The 25,326-nt window shown below is 44.2% G+C and overlaps 1 non-coding gene across 1 annotated transcript; it reads left to right on the top strand.

The window, feature by feature from the left end:
• The first annotated feature begins 23,171 nt into the window (after nt 1–23,171).
• On the top strand, nt 23,172–23,253 carry trnas-cga (transfer RNA serine (anticodon CGA)). The gene has a single exon. It is a non-coding gene; the product is annotated as a tRNA-Ser (tRNA).
• Nucleotides 23,254–25,326: the final 2,073 nt, after the last annotated feature.

The raw sequence follows: 25,326 nt of genomic DNA, 5'->3' as shown, positions 1-25,326 counted from the left end.
AAAGAGCTGCAGCTGAGGTTTGATGCTGGTTCCTCACAGCGAACCAGTCAGGCTCAAATTCTGAGTGTAAATATTCATCAATAAAACACTCAGGTCAGAGTTCACCTCTAATGTCTGATCTGATCATTTTCTAGTTATTAGCCTTTTGAGATACATTTTTTTACAGATTTGTGCAGATCTTCTGAAAGCTTACGGATACAGAGGAAACAGACGAAATGGAGCAGTACCACCAGGAATCATGAGAGGGCAGTGTAGCCAATAGTGGAGTTGAGACAACCATAGGACAGAAGAGAGAAATTTCATCAATGGTTGAACTTTTTGGAGGAGACTTTGTGAGTTGGTAAAATACGACTGGGTCAATAGGAAGTTACCTCACCTTCACAGCCTATTATCATAAACTCTCTAATGTGCTGCCCTCTAGGGGACATAGTGCTTAACAACAGTGCAAACATAAAGGACGCAAGTGGAAGAATGTGGGCAGTAACGGTTACAGAGACAATAAATACATCTTAACACAGAAATTATACTATAACGAATTATCTATGAACGATGATAAAATCAAATCCACCTTGCGGTTCGGGCCTCGGATTTTAAGCCAAGTTCGGTTCAAACCTCCCCTCCAAGGAAACTCCTAGCGACAACACTTAGACTTTACTACACACTTTTGTACCGGCGTTCTGATTGGACCAACATACTCACACATGGCTGAGGGCTCCACACTGTTTCGTGAATTGAAACTGTGGACGACTGGATCGCGATTTCGGTTTTGGTTTCGAGAATCGTCGCAGCCCTCGATAAAAACACAGTCATGAGCATCCAGTCAGTCAGTGAAGCCGTCACGTGCACGCTAACACACCTGAAAACACACGTCACGTGACCATCCAGCTCCACTGGTCATGTGGTGTAAACAGGAAGTAGATTGTCTCCTCTGCAGCCGGTGGCTCAGTTACAGAAAGGACTCTGAACGAGGAGCAGCGATGGTGAAACGTAAGAGAGGGATTTACCGTTACTGACGGTAAGCTGTGTTCCAGTCACGTGACGGATAAGAACCAATCTGTGAAGGAAGCTGGGAAACTCCTGAGTGGTGTGGACACCGAGTTTTAAAACCAACGTGTCAGTGTGGACGGAGAACGACTCATTAAACCTGCAGGAAGTGAGTCCAACACATGAGCCGGAGGTTTAGTGACATGAAAACAAACATGTACATCTTCACTGTGTGTGTGTGTGATATGGGGGGGGGGGGGGGGGGGGGGACTGAAAGCATGGCTCAGTGGATAAGAATGTACCTCAATTAGACCTGTTCCAACACACAGGTCACACACACACACACACACACACACACTTAACTGCTTCTTCTTCTTCGCAACAAAGTGGAAACGTCTCTCACCGTGCGTTGTGTAGTTGTGTAGTTGTGTAGTTGTTATTCCCGCTGTTCCTCTGAGCTGTCAATCACTTTACATCCTAATCCAGGGGGAGGGGGGGTTAAATATCCATCCAGAATCAGAGGGGGGGTCTGCAGCACACTCCACAGTGTGTGTGTGTGTTCGTGTGTGTGTTCGTGCAGACACAGTCACACTAACTGCTGGAAACACCGCTGCACGTGTGTGCTCATGCACGCACGCACACACGCGCGCAGAGGGAGCGCGCCAGGTGGCGGCTCAGACACACGGAGCTCCGGGAGCAGGAGGCGGAGGACGCGCACAGCTCCGCCGCAGCGCGGTGCGCCTCGCCCGGCTTGGAGGAGTGAAGGAGGGCGCTGGTGTCGGTCCCTGGATCTCTGCGGCCCCGTCTCCTCCGTCCTGCGGGCTGACGTGGAGTCATGGGCCGGGCGGTGGTGGAGTCATGATCCGGACTCTGGGCTCTCTGAGGCGGACTCACTCTCTGACCAGCTCCCGAGCACTGAGGCGAGCTGCAGCAGAGCCACCCCCCACCACAACAAGACCCGCCCCCTGCACCGTCTGGGCCAATAGGAGACGCGGCCCGGAGCCCCTCCCCCACCTCTCTCTCTCTCCCTCTCTCTCCCCCCCCCCCCGCCACACACACACAGAACTCCGCAGATCCTCCGCTTTTCCCCGGAGGTGCATGAGTGAATTCAGATGTCACAGTGAGATACAACAACAATATCTAGAGATACACACTGCAAATTAAGAAAACAACTTCATCGATCTGATACATTGTGCTGCAGAAAGTCACAACACAAACAATCCCACAAAAGTGATGAACCTGCTGCAGCTCGGTGTGAAGCTGTTGAAGTCGGCCCCTCGTCAGTGGTGATGGAACCTCAGGTATCAAGTGTGTTTTCATCTGGAGGATCTCCTGCTGTGTGAAACATGATCATTCAGACATTCTCCGGAGTTTCTTTCCAGGGGGGCGGCTGGGGGAACTCCAGAGAAAATCCAGAGCCTCTCACTAAAATCAGTAAATGTCAGAAAGCAGCTTAAAATTCATACAAACAGTTTATGTGGTTGATTCGGATCAGGGGCCGGATACAGACTTTATTTTGTATCTCTTTTTATTTAAGATCATTTTGAAAAGAAGCTGCCATATTTACAGGACTGACATTTCTGAGTGTGTGGACAAACGAGCTCCACTGAGAGAATTATTATTATTATTATTACTTATTTCTAACGACGTTAAAAGTGTTTTAGGTTTGAGCGGCTGCTGTTGACTCTCTGTGACTTCACTGTTTGAACATGTGACTAAATGATCTGTAATCACATATTGACACAGTTCGGTTAATGATTCACCGTCTGACATCACTCGAGACTGAACAGTTCAACCATGAAGAAAGGCACAGGTGAGAGAGAGAGAGAGGCGGGGGGGGACAAGAGAGGGAGAGAGAGGGAGAGAGAGCGAGAGAGGGAGAGAGAGGGAGAGAGAGAGGAAAAGTAGGTGAAGAAAAAAGAGCAGATGATAAATAATTCAGAGACAAGTTGTTTTTTATAAAAGTATGAAAAAACCTGACGAGGACGAACTTTAACTCAGTCTGACAAACACACACACAGAGACATGCACACGCACACACATACTGACACACACACACAAACACACACACACACACACACACAGACAGGGTGAGTCTGAAGATTCAGAGGAGGCATCATATGCAAATAACCCATATGTGCTGCCTGTCACAGCAGCAGGTACAACACACACACACACTGATCAAATGTGTGTTGGCATGTGTGTGTGTGTGTGTGTGTGTGTGTGTGTGTGTGTGTGTGTGCGTGTGTGTGTGTGTGTCTGTGTGTGTATATTTGTGTGTCAGCTGATAGCTTGGAGAGAGTGTTCAAAGTTGGGTCAGAGGTCAGATGAGAAACCTAAAAGACAGATGGACGACCGTCCTGAGAAGCTGTTACTTTGTCCAAGAACACCAACACACACACACACATATGCCCCCACAAACGTGCACACGCAGAGACACACATTGTGCGTCCTGCAGTTTATGTTTGATTGTTAGTGATTTTATTTGGTTTCACCTGATCACAGTGAACGGAGATGAACCTCAGAATGTGATGTGTTCATGAGCAGAGGACGTTTTATTCCTGATGTTGTTGCGTCTGAAAGGTTCACACACGTTCATGATTCGACCGGAAACACAAACCAGATTCACACATACACACACAACGTTACACAAACGATAGAACTGAAAGAACAGAGCAAAAAAAAAACTGTAATTTTAAACTGGCATCATTGACATGATGAGACTCAGCCAGAAAAAAACAGGATTGATCAAAACCCGATTGTCACACTGAGACACTTTCCCTCTAATTATGACAAACAAATCCTCTTAATCTAAAAAAAGATGGAAGCTGTAATTTTAAAACCTCAAACCCAACCTCTAATTAAAAAAGTCTTCTTGAGTTTCCAACAGCTGATCTTTTATTTACCGGTTAAATAAGAATAAATAAGATACGAATTGAACTGAAACTGCAGAACACGTCTCGTTGTGTCACTTGTGCGTTTGCTCAGGGTCGCACATGTGTGTTCGCACCATTCGCTGCTAAAAGAAGTTAAATATTTGATGAGCTGCCAGATTTTAATAAGCATCTTTAACACATGGAAGTCAGTTAGTGTGTGTGTGTGTGTGTGTGTGTGTGTGTGTGTGTGTGTGTGTGTGTGTGTGTGTGTGTGTGTGTGTCTGTGTGTGATGGTGGGGTTCCTGCGATCAAAGAAGCCAACTCCAGTGGCAGACACACGTCAAGAGCCAGACGCACACATCAATAATTCATCAAACAACCACACTCAGACACACACAGACACACACTCACAGATGGGGAGTAATGCTGAGACAAAGAAGACGTCAAATTAAAACAGTTTGTTTCACATTTTTTAAATATGTTGGGAAAAAAAGAGAATACTTGAATTAAATGAAATTAAAGTTCACGTTAAGATGACTTTTATTGTTTGGATTTGTTTATGTAAATTAGTTCTGTTCCTGTTTCCCTGGTGAGTCATAAAAATCTTCTGCTTCATAAAACAAAATGATGATATTATCTCTATAACCATTACAATGCACAGACGTGACACAGGGAAGTTAAACTAGCTGATAACACAAAGCAGATCCTGGTTCTAGTCTTGGTTTAATCCCCGACACATCGGCTCTTCATGATCCAGATGTCAACCATTAAAGATAAAGATTTATATATGAACACCAAGTTGAAACTTTAAAAATACAAAGAAGGCCTGAGCAGTAAAACCTGACAAACACACACGTTTACAACAGGAACTCCACAAGTCAGAGAGGAAGAGGAGGAGAGCTGCTTCATCCTCCCTGGTTTTTATACTGACGACACTTTTACAGAATCACTTTCCCTCCCGCGTGTGTGTTGACTCCGTGGCCCCTGATCCGTCCTGTAGAAAAAGTCAGAGCATCTAGTGTGTGTGTGTGATGAGTGTTTAAGTGTTTGCGTTGTGACTTCCAGCAGCAGCACGGGGACGTCTCCTGAGCTGGCGGAGGAGACGCTCACTCAGGTGTGACCTCACTGTAGAGTGTAGCTGCAACAAAGACGAGGGAGGACGGTCGACCGGCAGAGTCCAACAGAGACGAGTCAAACTTTAACAATGATTAAACTCGACGGTTGAACATTGTCGAGCTGAAACTAATAATTCATACATAGGTCAAGATTTATACCAGGTCAGTGTGTATTTGTATTTTCTCTTCTCTTATTATTATTAATAGAATTATAATTATTCCTCGTCGTTAGTGAGTCATCCTCAAACTCTTCTACAATATTCTGTCAATTATTGTGAAGTTAGAAAACTTAGTGTTCATCCTACCTGGTTTATCTGCAGTGAAGAATTTATAATCAATGTTTTTCATCACATTATTACTTTTCACATGTGTGTTTTATAGATAAGTTGGAATTTTTTTTTCTTGTTTTTTTTTTGTCTGTTAAACAACCGACACAATTTTCAGAATTCAACTTTTCAAAATACACATCAGCCCGATAAGGTGAAGTACAAATAATCAGAATATCGATCTGGATATGATTCTGACCCAGTTTGCTTCCACAGCCGTAGTTTATCTGAGGACCTGGAAGAAGACATGTTCTGAGCCATGACCCCCCCCCCCCCCCCCCCCATCCACACTGACTGCTGCAGAGCTCCGGTCGCATGTTTATTCTCTTTTTATTCATATTGAATAAATCACCTCCTCAGACCAATAACAGAACACAGGTGTGAAATCGATAAGATGGAGACTTGCATTCAACAGTTTGTGGAACGAGGGGGTGGATTAACTTCACTATGTTTGGATGTTTCCTTCCTTCCTCTGCTTCCTTCCTCCTCTGCTTCCTCTCCTTCCTTCCTCCTCCTCTGCTTCTTGTTGTCTTGCCACTGCCCCCCTCCCTCCACCACCACCTGTTCCACCCCCACACGTCCTCTGGTGAGTTTTATGTCTCTTACTTTATCTGCGAATATATTTTTTTATTAGTAGCAGATTAAACTGGCAGGGTTGTAATGAGATGCCATTTCACTGCAGCAGTAGGAGTCGCCATCTGCCTCCATCTGCTCTATCATTCCATAACACCTACACACATACACAAAATGGCTCGGACACACAACCACTGCTGTGCATATACAAAGAAGCACACACACACACACGCCCACACCGTGCACCAAACGCTGCAGGTTGTAAATCCGAACACGCAGCGCCGCGTCCAGCAGGTAGAGCGAGGCCTTTCTAATCCGGTCTGCAGGTGGTTCCTCCGACGGCACGCCACCATCAGCCTGAGCACTGGAGAGAGGGGGGGGGGAACAAGACAACACAACTAAAGTTCATTACTCGCCTCTAGCTGCTCCTTGTTCTCCTCTCTCCCTCTCTCTCTCTCTCTCTCTCTCTCTCTCTCACTCTCTCTCTCTCTCTTCATTTAGCCCGTGCTCCCTCCTCAGGCTCCTCGTCTGATGATGAAGGAGGTGAAGTCCTCGGATGACACAGCGTCCTGATCATTTCACTTCTGTCAGACATGAAGTCAGTAAAAACACTTTGTGTTACTGAAGCCTCCAGAGTGTCAAATGAAACCCACTTAGACAGCATCGTAGTCACAAGTCACAATAAATGAGTCACTAACGCTCAATCTCAACACATTCAACAAAGGGGAAAGTTCTTCTTCTCTGGGTCAGAAATAGATTCAGTGTCTCTGAGAAGTTCTGCTGACAAACATCAATTAAAACTTTAATTCCATGTTGGAACCAACAAACTGGTTTTGAGTGGTTTTATTCAGTTTCTTTTAAATCCCTCATTTCTCTCACACTGACTGTCGACTGTGAGGAAGCATCAGCTGAACTGAATTCAACGATGATGGAGGATTCTGTTCACGTTACATCTGGACTCTTTACAAACATCATTTCCTTTCATTCCATTTTCAGATCAACTCAACCTCAGTTAAAGTAAAGAAGATTAAGATTAAGATACATTTATTTGTCCCAAACACATGCACAGACATGCAGGTAGGGAAATTTCTGCTTTTGACCCATCTGGTGCAGGACACACAGAGCAGTGAGCAGCCATGTACGGCGCCCGGGGAGCAGATGTTGGGGGAGTAAGGTGCCTTGCTCAGGGGCACTAGACAAGGTAGGGAGAATCCTCTTGGATTTTTGGACAGATCATCCAGGTTCGTCTTTTTGTTGTTTTTCCGTGGAGTCGAACCAGAGACGAACCAGAGACCTTTTCTGCCCATAGTCCAAGTTTCTGCCACTAACACCAACAGCTACAGGAAACTATTTGGTGCTAAAATAAAGCAGGTAGTGTGTTTTCAAATGGGTAAATGAAACAAGAGGTTTTTTTTGGACCTGGGGAGACAAGAATGTTCTTGGCAGGTTTCCTTTCTCGGTGTTGTGGATGAGCGACCTCCCGTCCCCCTGAGGGAGAAGCTAATTGAAACTCATCCCCTTTCACTGAAACCTCTGTCAGTTAGGCCCGAGCACTCGGCCGGGACTCAATAATAAACCAGGAGAAGCTCTGCAGCTTCCCTCTCCCCTTACGCTATTAGAATAAAAGCAGCGTGTAGCTCAAACTAAACAGTTGTGTCAGCGCTGTGGTCCATGAGACGACCTCCAAACCTGCTGCTTTCAAATCTCTGATTCCATTGTCAATGGTTGAATTCTGTATTTTGAAGATTTCTTCTCTTTATTCAAATGTGTTCTGCAAACTTTCCCCTCTAGGACGTCTCTGTGAGCTGACTGTGGGCGTTTAAAGAAGAGGAAGGACGACCGGAATAGAAACATGTGGAGAATGTGGATGTTGACTTTTAATCAGGCGCTTGTTTGCAGTCCCGAACAACAGACAATTACCCAATTAACCATTTGGAATAGAGATGGATCAGATAAACTCAACTTGGCTGCTTCTGTTGGGGATCTTGTTCTTTCTGTCACAGAGCTTGTGACCAGCTGAGTTAAGGGTGCGAACAAAGATGAACTGGTAATTCCAAACAAACCCAGTATGACGCTGGCACAACTGGGGACGCCAAAACGTCTCTTCTGTCCTTCTCCGCCTCACTCATAAGACCCTGAGATATTTGATCCCCAATCCTCCAGTTCCATCTAGTTTTGGAAAAAAGGGTTTTAAAAGTAGAATCTTTACTTTTACTTTCAGTGTTTATGCTAGGCTACGCTAACCACCCCCTGGGTCCTTAAAGGTCAGCAGTTTTGTCGTTAATAGAAAATGAAAGATGGTTAATGCATCAGTGACTGTGTGTTCTATATATTGTTTTGCAGATAATAATCTGCTGCCACTCAGCAGCTGCAGCAGCGCTCACATTTATTTCAGACCGAGATGTTCAACAGGCCATTAGAGCAAAGAAGAACAGATCAATGATGTTTTCAAACAGATCCAAACAGGAAGAAGAGGAGCTGCAAACAAACAGGGTCCATTAAGAACCAGAGGAAGAGGAAGAGGAGGAGGAGGAGGAGGAGGAGGAGGAAAAAGAGCACAAGGAAGAAGAGGAAGAGCAGGAGAAGGAAGGAGAGTTTGAGGAAGATGAAGATTATAACAAATACTTAATTATTATTTTTAATTGTTATTTTTCTCTGCCAAACAGTATTTCATTGAGAAACTTCTGTTTCCTGCTCAGAGGATGGAGAGAAGGGTCTCCATGGTTACAGTTGATGGATGCTTGTAACCACAGTAGTTGCCATGGTTACGGTCCTGCTGAGACAGGATTCTTTCTTCATCATCTCGAACGTCTCTTGAGTTTGTGTTAGTGACGTAGATAACGACGGCACAGTGAGTTTCATCTGGTCGCGTCTCTGTGCACGTGTTTGACAGAAGAGTCAAAAGTGACTTTTTAGATCTTTGTGGTTTTTAACTCTTTATTTGAAGCAGACGTCCGGATCTGAAGTTCTCAGAGAACGACCTCTAGTGGCAGAATGTGTGTGTAGGTTGTGTGTCCCTCTGCAAGTAAAGATGGACGACATGGCGGCTCCCAAAAACAAAGCCAAATCCAAGCATTACCCTCTGGTGTCATAGCCCCCCCGCCTCCTCTATGTTAGTGGATTGGACATGAACCAAACTAAGAAACTCAGAGTAGATGCTTCTCAAAGATGGTTTCTCTCATTTCAGATCGTTCTTATCTCACTGATGTTTGTTCAAGAGTTCATGTTTCTTATGACTTTGGTTTTAATTAATTTGTTGAGACGTCATGATTGACATCTGGGAATGACTGACCTGATTGGTCGAACCAGCATTTAGGGGCGGGACCTGGTTACCACGGCTCCACTCTACATTCAGGACTGCACAGACTCTGAGTCTAAATGACGTCACCGACACAAGACGAGGTCGTTTGTATCCAAATACTTTATCTTCATTCCTGGAGGAAGCAGAGACACGTTGTTCATCATTTAAATCTTTTATTATCTGTGGATGAAGACGTGTGGACTTTTCCAGCCACAGAAGAAAAGTGAAGACATTTAACATAAAAGCCTTCGCTCTGTAAAAACGGTTACTCAGCAGGTTTCCTCCTTTTCGACTCTGAGGACACATCATTGATTCTGATGTGAGTCGTCTTCCTCCGAAGGTTCATGTGCTGCACGTGTGAAGTCGTCAAGTGCAGCAGTTTGTCAGCAGCGTTGATACAAAGGTTCAGAGGTGATTCTGGGTTCAACACATCTGTGAGTCTAATGGAGCCTGAAGATCCAGAGTGAGAGGCTGAAATCACACACACACACACACACACACACACACAAAAACACACACACACATACACACACACACACACACACACACTCGACACAAATTGTTTTTTTTGTAAGAGGAGATATTTCCGCTGCTGCTCGGCTCCGTCACCTTCACTTCACCTCGACTGAACTTTCCTATGATGTCGTTTTCAAAAATCAATAACTCATTTTTCATCTGTCGTAAATAAAAACAGTGTGAACTGAATCGGTTGTAAATAAAAACAGTGTGAACGGGATCTGTTGTGAATAAAGACTGTGGCTGTTCTCTGTTTATTCTCTTCTGTGTTCACAGGTTGTCAGGACTCTGTGTTGTGAGCAGATCCAGGGTCTCACTATCTCTAGTTCCCAAACTGTGTGAACGTTTTGTAGCTGAACACACAACAGACCAGCAGCGGTAACAACTTGTCACAGTGTTCGTACATTTTGTTTTTAATTAACTGCAGGTGTAACGTGCCCCTCGGCTCAGAAACACTCAGCTCCTCTCAGGTTAAACCAACTCACGTCTCTGACGAACACAGCGACTCCTCCTCGCTCGCCCCTGCTTGTTGTCATGCTGGATTTTAGACGCCAAACTTTGAAAAAAAAAAGCCCAAACTTTTAAGTGGGTCTCCGGAGGATAAGGGCCAGACAGGCGCCGGAATCTGTGGCTGCTTTTTAAAAAGAGGCCGCGCTGCACTTTAGAGTCCAATTCTAAAGCTATGAATCTCAAACAGGCTTGAAGGGAAATCTCACTCTACGCTACTCACATGCACACACACACACACACACACACACACACACACACACACACAGCATCAGAGACCAGGGTGAAAACTAAGTGATTCCACTGAAGCCTGTGCGTGTCCTCACCGTGTTAGTGTCAATAACAAGCTAACTCCTCACACACACACCTGTCTCCTCTGAACGTCCAGGTTAAAACCAAACGTTTCTTATTGATGTTTCACATTTGCATCAGATCACCTGAGGAAACCATTTACAAAGCGTCCACCAACAAGGTCCTGAAACCACGTTTAATTCACTAGCTCCAGGTGTTTCATCCGCGTCTGCTACATCCTCCTCAAACTGTTGTAAGATGTAAAATAATATATTTAATGTAATGTACTTACTTGTATTTATATCTTAAATCTACTTATATATAAAGACCGTGAATTAGAGAGAAGCTGAATTTTATCCATGTGGCAGAATTGACAATAAAGTTTACTTTTACTTTGACTTGTTTGTGTGCAGAAGGAAGCTAGGACACATTGTGTTCATCCTACCTGGTTTATGAATTGTTTTTATGAAATTGAAATGTCTTTACTACTGTTCACGTGTCCACAGACTGAAGACACACTGCCCCGCCCCCGCTGGTGCTACAGAGCACTGGTTGCTTGTTTGTTCTTCAACACTGAAAGTATCGCATGTTCAAATCCCACCAAACACGGCACTGCACTTCCCAGTTCATTAACAATACACAAGCCAAGTTTGAGGCCGATGAGTGGAACGGTTCGTGAGACAATAGGTCGATTTACAGGAAATATTAGAGTATGAACAGTGCAGCACAACAACAACACAACAGAAAATGAAAGTGTTTCACACAGAGATAAAGCACAGAAGAAAGTTCCCATTGGGTGAATTCCAGGTATTGGTTCAAATGTGAACGGAATGAAAAACTGAATCTCATCCAACTATAACCACGTCCACGCTCTGCACACAGATTTTCCAAGAGTCTTCAGGCAGAAAGATGCTGAAGCTTTTCTGATAAATAAGCTGTAACAACAGGAAGTCCTCACGTTCCCTCCGCTCTGAAGAACCTGATCGTCAACTCATTGTTTTCCAGCAGGCCGAGCAGCATCCTTCACTTTAGCTGCAGCTCACGATCGATAGTGTGGAGTGTTCCTGTAATGTGTGTCATCTCCAGTATTCACTCAGCTTCTCCTCTTGGCTCAGTGAGCTGTTGCTGATGATACTGATGAGAGGTGAATCTTAACTTTGTCACTTACCCGGATCTCTGTCTCACTCTGTGAACGTTAACACTCGAACGGCCCATTGAGGAGAAACCAGGCAGAACTAAATCACTTTGGAACTCATCCACTTACTCCGGTTCGACAATTAGAAATCGTTGCCTATTTGCCGACTCAACAGTTCACTGCACAAACACGGAGCTGCGTTCCAAAACCAGAGCAGCAACAAGGAGATAACTCAGTTTTCACAGTGTTGTTGTGAAGTCACGCTGAGGATTTACAGGCTCCTCCTCGGCTTTCTCAGGGTTAATGAATGTCACCGTGAGCGTTTACCTGGAGCCAGCGAGACGGTTCAGTGGAAAAGCTGCAGGTCTAACGTGCTTCTGTTATTCAGGTATAAAATAAATCAAACAGAACATAAACACGAGGTAACACAGCTGTACCTTTCTAGAGTTTTAATATTTTCTACAGCGTCATGAGATGCTATGAAATCGTTTCCAGTCACCAGGAATTAGTTACGATTTAGAAAATGCAAATTCTATATAAGCTGGTTTGATCCTGAGGCAACAGTGACTGAACCATTTACACAGATTCATTATATTATATTTAATACAGACTCTGTGCATACTAAGAACAATCGTAACGTTTTGGTTTAAGTTTTCACTAAACGTGATTGATGAAGACTGTCCTCTGTAGCAACGTGTCAACTCCTCCCGGAGACATTTCTGGTCTTATTCAGAAACTGTCCATCGCTGCTGCTCCTCTTTTCAGCCTCTGTCTGAAACACTTGGTTTTAGCTCCTATCTCTTTAACTGCTGTTTACTTCAAAATAATAGCAAGTGTTACTACGTAGTGTTGAAGAGAAATTACTTTTCCTTTTACGAATTTCAACGAAGAAAATAAAGGTTTGGTTTGTTCCTTCTTTTAGAGAAGCAGAGGCATGAATTGGCCTTTTAAATAAAAAATGAAACTGTAAAATGAAAGTTACCTTTCTTTAATAAAACAACTTGGTTACTTTGCTTTACAGTGGATTTTCCCTTTAAACGGCCTCTATGTGTGAGCCCTGGTTCACTATAGAACATCCACCTCTCTGACAAAGCGGAAACCTTTTGTTCCACCTCTACAGTCGCCAATTACAGTAATCTCCTTCCTGGGCTAATCCTGCGGTGCAGAACTTTGAAGTGGAGCGCTTCATTGAACTTCAAAGTTGTCTTCTCACTCCTCTGCTCACGCCAGTTACAGAAACACTGTCGGATATAATGGGAGAGGATAGAGGATGATTTGACGGCTGGAGGAGTCTACGCAACACAGATATATACTTTGTCCCGGGACTTGATGCCTTCAGCAGAGTATTACACAGGAAATCCATCGAATACTGACACAAAGCAGCTGCCACATTGAAGTTTATACAGTGAAACTGCAGGATTTTCACAGGAGACGAGGCTCAGAAACCAACTCAGCACCGGCTGCAGCAGGAAATTAGACCAGAACTGAAGTAAGACTTTAAAGAGGTGGATAACAGAATAATCGTATATATTCTGTGGCACCAATGCGAAAATACTCAAATGAAACATTCAAATAAAGTGTTGAACCTTGTATTTGTGTCCATATGATGTTTGTATATGATACAAGACACAAGTCAAATAAGCAGTGAACACCACGTCTGAATGTTTCATCCACAGAACTTGATCTAACCCTCAGAAAGACAGATTTAGAATTTCAGGCCTGTCATTTTCATCTACATCAAACCTCAGCACTCGTTTGTACGTACCATTATGTGACGTATCAGCGGAGAAGCCACTGCAGCTATATCAGTATCTAATATTTAAAACGCAGGTGATCAGGCCCCAGGTTTAACATTAGCAGCACATTAGCTGGGTCACTGGCATGGACCCGTTATTAAGAGGCTGCGTTTAAAGACCGACTACATCCCAACGGCACAGACTTGTGCTACGATAAAGATCTTGCTATGTACAGTTATATAATGTTGTGTAATTTAGAGCATCTGTACCCAACAGTTCCCCCAACGAGCAGCTACAGGCTCGACTCTCCAGCAGGTAAGATCCTTCTTTGGCCGACCAACCCTTCCCACGATTCATTGTGTGATGAAGATAATAAGATAGCTAATAGCTTTACGAGTTTAGTAAGCTAAGTTAGCTAAGGTGGCTAAATCAGAGCTGGTGATCAGGACCAGGGTTGATCTACCGTTAGCATCACTAGCTGTTTGATAATACAGCAATGGCTTCACTCTTGTTGCACCCTGGGGAATGTAGTACAGAGATGTAAACAGAACGTGGTGATGTGCAGGTGCGTTGGTTTGCTGAAATAATTCAGCAAACCAATCCTAGGATCAACTATTTTGAGGCCTGTTGGTGAAATCACAGCATTGTGTGTTTTTATGTGTGTGTTCAATGTGCAGCAGTGCTCTCCCCTCCCCCACGTCACATGACCAGATGTAACATCCGTGACGAAGTGGAAGTGGAGTGTGAAATTACTCTTCACTTATAATTCATCCACCTCCATTGATCATCACGTTGAGTTGGTTTCAGATCGGTAAACGTGAAAATCCCTCTCAGCGGCAGACGCCACAGGAAGCTGTGTCAGAGCTGATTGATTGTTCTACCTGTAAGTTAATTTAACACAAGCTTTACTGTGTAATCAACCAGCAGCTCTGTCTCTGATGGTTTTTAAACACTTTGTGGGAAATGATTAGTGATGTAAATATCTATAAAGTCAAGGGTTAGGGTCTTTTCTTTGTTCATGTATCCCTTTCCGAGCCTGTTACTTGATATAATATATATTTTAGATTAGAGATCTGAGGTTGATCTCTGGATGGAAAATGAGCTCTCCTCTCAATTTCACAACAAGTCAGATTCAAGCATCTTTTTAAAAAGTCTCATAAATATTTATTTGGTCTGTGAGTCAATCATCTGTCAGACACGTTTCAGAAGAATCTGGAGAGTTGATGGCGTTTCCTCCTGAAGTTGATTGAATGATATCTCAACAACTATAAGATGGATGTAACGAAAATGTATTTCTTATATTCATGTTCCCCTCAGGATGAACTGCTATAACGTTGCGGATCCTCTGATTTTTCATTTGGTGCCATCATCAGCTCAACATTTTATTTTAGTGTATTTGTTTTTGATGAAATGCTTTGGCGTAAAACAACCATGGTCATAATCTTAAATATCAATGCACAAACATTTATATCTTGACCCGATGATGACGCTAGATGAAAAGGCAAAGGATCAGCAAGTGTAACCTTCATCCTCCGGGGAACATGAATATCATACAACATTTTATCCATCCAGTCTTTGGTCAGACGGATACGAATCAGCTTAACATCAACGATGAAGCACACATCTCTTAAAGGTGTTTGTACGTTTTTGCTATTGCTACATAGTTAACGTTAGCATTAACAATGGTTTACTTACTTACTCTCTCAGAAAAAAAACAGCAACTAAGTGTATGCTTCTATTTTAATGACATCTTAACATTTACTGAAGTTAGCATGCTAACAGCTAACCTTGGCCCGTCACTTTCCGACAGAGAGTCACTGGACCCTCAAGAGGAAGGAGCAGCAATCAGAGGACGTCTCTTTTCTTGCACATGATGGCTGAAGCTGTGGACATGTGACCATCACCACCATCGGCTCCTGGCGAGAGGAGCCTGGAAAACTTAAGACATTAATGCTAACAACGTTATAAACTCTATGGATCAGTACGTAGATTACCTTTGCTCTGAAATCACACGACCTCCGTGGATCAATGGACATTTGACAGCTTTAATCGCACTTTGTTCAGGCGTCAACTCTGGTTTCCTCACACTGAGTTTTTCAGCCTTGCAGAGAAAACTCTTTCCTTTACAGCTTTGCTACGTTGCACAGCTCCAATGAAGTTAATCATTATAAAAGAAAAGGTCACTTAGTGCAAGTGGGATGATTTTCCTGGAATAATGGTGAGTTTCCGCCTCACAGGCAGAGCATGAGTACAGAAGAGGTTCCTTCAAAGCCCGAGGACTGAACACTCATAGTTCAAGTTATTCTTGGATGCATATTAAAGATAACAAATGGTAAATGGCCTCTTTATACTGCTTTTATTATCTCAAAGAGTCAAATTCACTCACATAATTATACAGCTACTGTTTAAATGTCAAAAGTGTTCTCTTTCACTCATATGTCCAATTCAGGCACAATCAGAGCTCTTTCATACCTTGTCTGGATCAGACCTTCAGACTTTACAGTTTATTCTGAACCTAAATATCAAGTGTGAAAGGTTAGTCTGATCTCTGAGGTGGTCTGGGTTCTTTTGCAGTGTGAAAACACTTCTTTGGATAGTTCAGTCTTTCTGAGCAGTTGCAGGAAGATGAGACAGCAAGACTGAAGCTGTGTCTCAGAGGACTCTCTGTGTCCTTGGGAGGACAGAGTCTACGCAGCCCAGGGAGACTTCCTCCTTGTTGTGCAGCGTAGACCACGAAGATCTGGAATGAGAAACTCTGGACTACGGAGGAATTTTGCGATCAGTGTCACCAACTCATCCCGCCCTTATTGCTGTGTTTAAGGAGCCATTTGGTAATGTTTTAACCACCTGATGCATTGACTAAATGTCTGGCCGATTCACACGCAGGCTGATTAATTAGACGCTGGGGCGACTGTAGAAGAATCACTACAGTCACCTCTTTTCATGAAAAAGACTAAATCAATTAAATGATTAAAAAAATCAAAAGTGCCTCTTTGAATGTTGCCTGTAATTTGTTTTATTGCATGGTAATTACATGCTTTAGCAAGTATTATGGATTTTCAAAGCACTGACGATTTGTGTTTAATTTATGCTAAAAAACAAAGGTAGAAATTAAAATGAAACAAACGAGCAGAGTTAAAGGACGTTTTTTACAGTTTCACATTTTCCTCAAAGGAATCAGATTTTGTTGAAACCATTCCTTGATGTTTAAAAACACAGTATGAATGAATAAATTGAAATGAAAGAGTGAATTACTTTCCTGAACACTGACTCTAATCCTGGTCACACAATAGCAGAGTTCATTAGGGCCCTTTTCATTCCGGCTGGAGTCACATTCACCGCGACCCTGAAGCGGGGGGGGGGGGGCGACGGATTGTGACCAGAGCTCTGTGTGGTTGTGGGCTGGGAACTTTCAGCAGGAAGGAAGTGGATTAAAAAGCAGCGGTCTGTGCACTTACGACCGAGGGACGGAGCCAGCGGTACTTGAACCAACATCAGTGTGATAAGAACGACTTAAAATGACAGAAACTTGGTCACAAACATTTGATTGTGTCGCTGTTCACTACAAACAAAGATACATATCAGTGCAACACAGTCTCACCAGGCTTCAGGTGTAGATGTCGACTAGTTCAAAGCTTTAAGCACAAAGACACGATGGAGAAACTCGAACTCGCTCGTGATCTGTTCATCCCAACGTGCAGCCAATCCCAAGCCTGCCTCTCGTTGATCTGTGGTTCAGGAAGTGTGTTGTGTTGTGATCATCAACTTCTGTCATGTCTCCCTCCTTCTGTAAGACAAATCTTAGAGACTCAGGAAGCTGGCGACTGCAACTTTCGTATATTCCTCCACTTTGTTCTATGTCCACTGCTCAGTGCGTCTGACCCTGATTGGCTCTCGCTCGCTTGGCGTCCGGGGAGTCGAGCCTCACTCAGCTCCGTGGTGCAGCTGGAGGCTTTTTGAGTCTGTCCGGCTCAGCAGGGGAGAAGATCAGTTTGAATCCATTTGTGTGAGCTTAAAATCATCTCCGCTCTAAACCAGTGGTTCCCAAAAATAGCAATGGAGGTGCAGTGACGGCTGAATACACAGCAGAAGCTTCAGGCCGAGAATTAAACAAAGTGTCGCCGAATGAAAGGACGTTGAATCCCACCCTGAGATGTTGAATCCTTAAAGTTCCTGAAAACGATTCTTATGTGTAGTTCTTTCTATTTTGTTCCTTTTTAAAAAGGGGAACATTTGTTTGTTTCTGTTTGATGGAATTGATTTTAGGACCTGTAGGGTTGCCAGTTGAATTCCTCTGGGTATGAAGGGTACATGATGATGCTCCAGCGTACACCTTCCCTGTTTGTTTTCACTTGATCGCTCCCCCCACTTCCTGTTCGCTGCACGTACCAGCAACACATGACAAACTCAAACTCAGTCTGAATCTTAAAGGAATCGAACAACTCAGAATTTGGATCAGAATCGGGCACAAAACGCAACCAGGCATTACAAATTCAAATGATAAATTCAAACGTGATGTGAGGACATGAAGCTCCTGCAGGGATTCAATGTAAAGGGATAATTGAACATTACTGCTCAAGATATTAAAAATTAATCAATAAATCACATTATAATGATTCCAGCAGGGAACTCGGCAGAAAAAGCCACAAGAGGAAACAAAGACGTTCATCATCATGTAACTGGTGTAACTGAGCTGTGCTCTTTTCAGCTGCAGGTAAGTGATGATGAAACGTTTCACGTGGGACCAACAATGAAGGTCGAGGTGAAACGAATCATCATCGTTACATTTCCACATTAACCTCGACCGAACCATCAGAGCTGCTTCAGTAATAACTTAAAGATGGAGTCGTGTTCCTGTTCTCCGGGCTCCCCCACCGAGCGCCAGGCTGCTGCTTTATTAATGAGAGCCCCGACGCACAAAGATGTCTCATTATTTTACCATGAATATCTACAGCGAGAAATGAAATCTTCTCCAGAACCTTTCAACCTCAGCTTCCCGCCCAAGGACCGGAGCAGGAATCAGAACCAGAAGTTGTCAGGTTTCAGTTCTCAATCCTCAAGTCAGCGGTCGACGAGAAATGTAATTTATTCAGTTCAGTGAGGAGACGCACACACACAAACACACAAAATTAATATACACACACACACACACACACAAACTAACACACACACAAACTCATATATACTGACACACACATAAACTAAGACACACACAAACACACACAAACTAACACACACACAAACTCATATATACTGACACACAAACAAACACGCATGAACCAACAAACACTCACACACTCTAACTAACGCAGTCACACACAGACACAAGCTTACGAACACACACAAACATGCTGACACTGACACACGCACACAAAGTGATTTATTTGATATTATTTTTGTCACAATGTATCAAATTCAACTTATTACTTACTAATTATTTTCTGATTACATCTGATGATACGATGAACTCCTTTAACAAAATGGTTGCCTTAGCCTTAACCCCCTCCCAACCAGGTTTGACGTGTTTCAACCATCGAATAAAAAAATGGAGAAAAACTATATTAAAATATATAAAAACCTAAAGAAATGACACATGAATCTTATTTTATCTCCAATTTTCTTTGTCAGAACCTAAAAAAAACAGAATACATGTCAAACCTCCTCATGGGACAGAATATTCTTCTTCCTCTCGTCCTTTATGCAACGTGATTATGAAGTTGTGTGTTTACGTCTCTCAGTGTGAAGTGTTCGCTCTCCACTCCATCGCTCACTCGTTAACGCCTTGTCTCGACTTCTCTGCTCTTATTGGCTCAGCCCTCGCTCCTCCACACACTCTAACACGTCTCCGTCCTCCTGGTGTGGTCCACGTTTCCCTGTCCTCTCCGGAGACCAGCTGTTACATCGCTCCGAGTGTCTCCTCTGGCTGTCGGCGCTCCGCAGACGCACTGAGGACCCTTCATCTGGATCTGAGAGCCGCCCTGCAGGTTACGACGGCACGAAGCTGCCGGTGGAGCTGCGTTCAAGGACACCTGAGTGCTCCGAGAAGAGACCACCCGCGGGGACATTTACATATATGTGCTTTAGAAATGAGACGTATGTCAGAGCCGGTCCAGATCTCTGTCGAAGAAAATGTAACTTTAACGAGTTAGTTTAACGTGTGGTTAATAATCTGTTTAAACTTTAAATGTCTGAGTTTTCCACAGATTGGAACTAACTACGGAGAGTGAGTGCTTGACCGGGTCTGTGGGCAAATCATCAGCAACAAGAGATGGTGGAGTTTTGAAGAAAAGCCGACCAGGTCCAGACGTCATCGTTTTTCCTGTCTTGATCTTCACATTCACCAAATGTCGCTCTACTCAAGGGTTGCCTTCTTTGTTAATGTTGAAAGCACCGAAGTTGCAGAGCGATCAGAAGCTATATTTTGTCTGGGTCCTGGGTAGAGCAGAGCGTTCTACGATCTTTAGTCTGAGTTCTGTGGTGTGCCCTCTACTGGAATGCTCCAGTAACACATGTAGTACCTAAGCACTTCCGTGAGTACGTGATAAGGTTCACGAAGCAGCTAGTTGCCTACGCGTGATTAAACAGCAAGTTTGTTGCCAGGCTAATAAACTGTTCACAGAGAGAAAAAGACAGAATCCAGCAGTTTAGGTTTCTCTCGTTTGATGAGTCGCTCCCGTCGTTACAGACGTTTAACCTTTGTTCACAATAATGATAAAATGAATGGGGCTTAATTAACGTAAAGTTCATGTGTGTGAGTTTATCAAACAAACACAGAAAATCACATTAATGAGAATCAATCAGGTGACTCTAAATCCGAGTCAAATTAAATGTTTGTATAATTAAAGGTAGTTAAACCATATTAAACCAGTTCAAGATGAATTAGAGCCTGAGATCACTTCCTCCTGCTGATGAGCGTCACATCTGTCCCCGACGAGTCACCTCAGGTGTGTTCACGCTGTCGTGTTCTGTGGCAGCGAGCAGGTTTATTCTGTGTAAACGTCCTTCAACACCAACACGTTCTCCTACTTTCACTTCATCTCTGCCGTAAATCAGGCTGAAGCTTGAGTTATCTTAACAGCTCCTCTCCAGGGCGGAGCGGCGGCCCAGCACTAATCCACACTGACAGGAAGTTCATGCAGTAAAGAGGAAACACTGCAGCACATTCAGTCAAAGCACATGTCGCTGTGTTTCAATAATAAAAACCTCCTGCAGAGGCTTCCACTCACTCTGGATCTTCTCCGGTCAGAAAACAAAGAGCAGAGGACACAACGCGCAATCAGCTGAGTCATCTCCTCCATGAATCCGATGAACCGCCGCTCGTCTGTAAACAAAGTCGATCGATGACTCTAAATGAAGACGGACGATGTGTCTCCACTTCCTAACACTATCGGAAATGAAGCTAAAATATCTCCGATACAAACGCTGCCATCTTGTGGTGATCGAGTCATTCGGAGTCTCTGCAGCAGCGAGAGAGTGGAGTTGAGTCGTGGTGTCGATGTCCCGCCCATGGCTGAACTCGACCAATCATGAGTCACTTTCACGTGTCAGTCATGACGTCTCAGCCTGTTTTAATGTCATCAAATAACTAATCACAACCAAACTGATCAGAAACATGAAAACTTCGACATCAGAGTGATAAGAACTACCTGAAATGATAGAAACCATCTCTGAGATACATTTAAGGTCTACTATGATTTTGTAGTTTGGTCCACGTCCACTCTGCTAACATGGAGGAGGTGGGGTTTGTGATTTATACTGCATCCAAGACACCAGGGGGCGATCATGGGGGAGCCGTCAAAACACACACACACACCTGACGTGTCCGTGCGAGCCCACAAACCATCAGTGTGAGACTGAAGATCCTGAAGATGTGGATCCAATTAACCATCAGCGGTCGTCAGTGCCACTATTTTCCAACATCTCTTCCTTGAGCTGAGAACTTTTCATTACAGAGATACGACAGTTTGCTCTCAGCAGAAAAGATAAAGAAGATGGGGAAAGTTATTTTTCAGAAGAAATAAAGTTCCCAGGTTTCCCCGGGATCCTGGAAAGTGTGTTAACACAGCTCTTCACCTCGCCGTCACCTTTTCACTTTACTGCGCTCTGAAAACATCTCACAGCAGCACAGCGTCATCACGAGAGGTTAAAAGTTTCCTCGTTCTCTAACTGAACCTTCAACGGTCACGCCAAGCACACGCATGGAGCCGTGACGAGAGACCAGAGCTGCTTTTAACACCGCGCATCAACCGGTTCCTCAGTGTTTAAGAAAGCCGAGCCTGTTAAAACGACTTTACCAGAAACACTCCTGTGTCCGTGGTGACCCCAGGGTGTGAGCTGGTGAGGCCTGAACCCGGCGGCTGCGTTTCTTCTTCCTCTCTTTCACCCATGAGACCGTTTTGATCTTTACGTGCAGAACAAAGACGCTACATCACGGCGACAGCAGCAGTTTACTGGACACGGTTCAGTTCAGGTCTGCAGAGGATAAAACACATCGACGGGCAGAGTTTGTGAGAGGCACCCAGCCGGTAGTAACAGTAAAAGGGAGCAGGGCAGTGAGGTGAGGGTCGGCTTATGTAAGTGTACCGGCCTCCGCTGGACTGAAGCAGAGGGTTGGCGGGAGGACGGGAGGAGGGCGAGGTCGCCCGGTGCAGCCTTCTGCATGAGCGCTTCACTACACAACACATGGGGGAGCTTTTTTGGGGGGGAGGGTTCATCTGAAGGTGTGTGTGTACGTGTGGGCTTGAAAGAAAAGTGGTTTTCCGAAAAAGAAGTGGAAACTCACTCAGTTTCTCGCCCAAAGTACCAGTCGCTTCAATAATTCAGAGCCAAATGGGATTGTGGGGAGATGAAGAAGATGTTTGTTCCTCAAAGGTCAGAGTTAAAAAAGACAGGATCCTAGAGATTCTAATGATCTTAATTCAAAGGTTCTAATAAACTTCTGTGTTGGATATTTGGAACGAAACGAGCCACAAAGTGTTTGATAGAAATAACGTCACTGAAACACGATTCATCATTATCTCTTTATATACGGTAAGTCAGAATAAATTAACCTTTACTCATTAGTCAAACGCTGGATCCTCAAGAACAAATTTCAAGTTTTTTAAACACGTCCGTCACTTCGCTGATGAGAAAGTCAGAATCTGAGAGAAGAAGGTGAACTCACCAGACTCCGACTGTTTCCACGTCTTCTCTTCTGTCATCTTCACTTCATTTCCAGAGATCGGGACGAGGACTGGCTGCCGCACGCTTCACCTTGAAAAGAAGAAAGGAAGGAGAAGAATCTGAGGGAAGGTATCGTACTGTTTTGTGACGGCAGAGATAGCTCACATCAGTTTTCCAGCCTGACAACACTGATGTGATGTATTAAAGATCAAACACTGAGCGATTCTGTGGTTTCTGACTTTGTGAAGGACACAAGCATCATCAGATTCCAGGAGGAGGAAGTTTTGAGTGTGAAATCACCAGAGGCTCAGAATCAGAGGAGTTAATGTAAACAAAGCTCTAAACTGTGATCGTCTGAATTCAGAAACATTGTGTTTATTCAAACTTCTGCAGAATCTGATGAGACGTCACTTCACTCCGAGTCATTGAGTCACTGAGAAGCTACGACTGAGGGTCACCTTATTGGTTTAATAAAAAGTAGAATAAAAAATCACCAGTTCCTTATCACTCCCTCCAAAATATGGTCGTCCCATTACCAAGGCTCCTTCAACTGGATCGTCCATCCCTGAGAAACAAAGGCTTCAACAGCTGGATGCTCCCCCGCCTGACCTATCAAACGACTCATTGTGCTTTGGTCAGGTTCTATACGGTCACGGTGGCCGAGAGGTTAAGGCGTTGGACTCGAAATCCAATGGGGTTTCCCCGCACAGGTTCGAATCCTGTTCGTGACGTTCATTTATGATGCTTGAAGGATTCTGCCCCTTAACTGAGGAACGAGTTCTGTTGATGATCGTGAAGTGGTGTTGAGGGTTCCCGCCCATATATTTGACACTCGACCAATCAGGAGTCAAATAAGTATTTATTTGCCGCAGAGACTATACCAGACACACAAACTTCATGTGTAGCAGCACACACACACCGGAGCAGTGTATATTCAGAGACAACATTAGAACTGATCTCTACACACAGATCATTCACCTCCTCTCTGTTCTTCTGCCTTTTATTCTCAGAGAAAACCACAAGTGACGCAGCCGCCAGCCTCCGGCGACATGGTGTGAAGACAAAGAGACGGAGGAGAGGAGGTCGTGGAGATTCTCATTGGTCCTGCAGCGCTGCCTCAGGTCTGCACGACAACGCACACATCAGCAACGCACAACGACCGGGGAAGTCTGCTCCTCCTGAAGGAACAGGAAAACCGACTTCCTCACTTCATCTGCTTGTGTCTTATGGGTTTTGGTGTTTTGTTATTTGATTCAACAAACATCTGTCTGTCAGAGAGCGAGTGGACTTGTTGATGATGAACTATCTCAGGATGAAGAAGAGGAGCCGTACACGTAGAAGACGAAGACGTCCACTTGGAAAGACGAGGAGATTCCAGATCTTCTGGTGATGAGGACCGACGCCGGTGTGGAAGAGCTGTAAACAACAACACTGATCTTTCCACAGCCTAGATGTTCCCCACATGTTCCTGTTGTTGTGAACGAGTCGGACCAAACAACCTGCTGCTACTTCACAAACACCAACTACACAAAACGTCATTAAAATCGTGTCCACATATTTAGAGTTCATGTGTAAAAACAGCTTCTGAGTGACTGTTTGACGAGGATGGAGAATGTGAGGAATGAAAAGACGATGAATCAGAAACACCAGGTCTTCTCGTCTCTCGTCACTTTCCTTCGTTGTAGAATCACACTCATTTCAATCTCTGGTTGCCATGGAGCCTCGGTGACCTCACAGCTGCTGTGGACGAGGCGGCGAGCGAGCTTCGTTACAGTCGTCATTTCAGCGAGGACTGTCCAACCGGAGCCTGCAGCCTTTGATGTGTGGAGACTCAACACTAAGATCGTGATCATGAACATGAAAACGTCTGCCTTCCTCCTGTTGTTGTGTTCGTTTGACCTTGAGCCCGTAGTCTCCCGGCTCCTCTCCTCTCGTTGTTGGTGTTCTCAGCTCGGGAGGTTTCCGATGAATTACCTCCTGGCGACACCATCCTGATTACGATGCGTGTCAGAGCACCTGTAAATCAGTTCTGTCCTCAGAGCCACCTGGGCCAAATCCAATTTTTAAGAGAGGAGAGAGCGCTGCTGGTTAAACAGGATCTGTGTGAGAACAAAGAGTCAAGGTTACTGGGTCGGAGGACAAGGAGGAGCAAAGACATAGTCCTCCTCGAATGATCTTTATTTAATTAATCTATTTCCAGAATTGATATCCTGAATTATCTTGAGGAACACAAACAGTTGAGTAGCTAAAATGTATTTTTCTTAACACTCTTCCACGGGGTCGGATCGTCAGTCTGGGGCCAGTAAAGCACAAGTGAATTCAAACTGAAAGACGAACTGTGTGAACTTGAGCTCTTGACATGAAAAGTCCGATCGAGTTCTGTTCCATTTTAGCCGAGGACGCTCCGAGTGCTTTGTCTGGCTCAGTGTCCTCCACAGAGAAGTCAGTAAACTGAGGCAGCCAAACTTTCACACCAGTTGTTTTGATTCAGACTAAACCGGACCAAACAAGCTGTGAGAGTTTTTACTTCTGTCCTGACCTTAAACATTTACTGGAAATCCACGGTCCCTGTGTTGATGGGAGTGGCTCTTCATCGGGAGATCGTAAAGATCCTCGGTTAATATCCTGACAACCGTCTCAGTGGAGTCACACTCGGGTCCGGCACAGAAACCTCACTGAACCACAAACAGGTTGAGAGGAAAATCTCTCTTTATCCGTCAGTTCTCAACTTCTTTGACCTGAGTTTAACTTTTTCACCATCAAGGCTTCCTGATCAGATTCCCCCTGTAAGAGCTCTCATTCAT

This window comes from Pleuronectes platessa, chromosome 1 (genome assembly GCF_947347685.1).
Source record: "Pleuronectes platessa chromosome 1, fPlePla1.1, whole genome shotgun sequence".
NCBI classification, from domain to species: domain Eukaryota; kingdom Metazoa; phylum Chordata; class Actinopteri; order Pleuronectiformes; family Pleuronectidae; genus Pleuronectes; species Pleuronectes platessa.
Note: the sequence above shows the minus strand (reverse complement) of the source record. Positions and strands in the feature narration are given on the sequence as shown.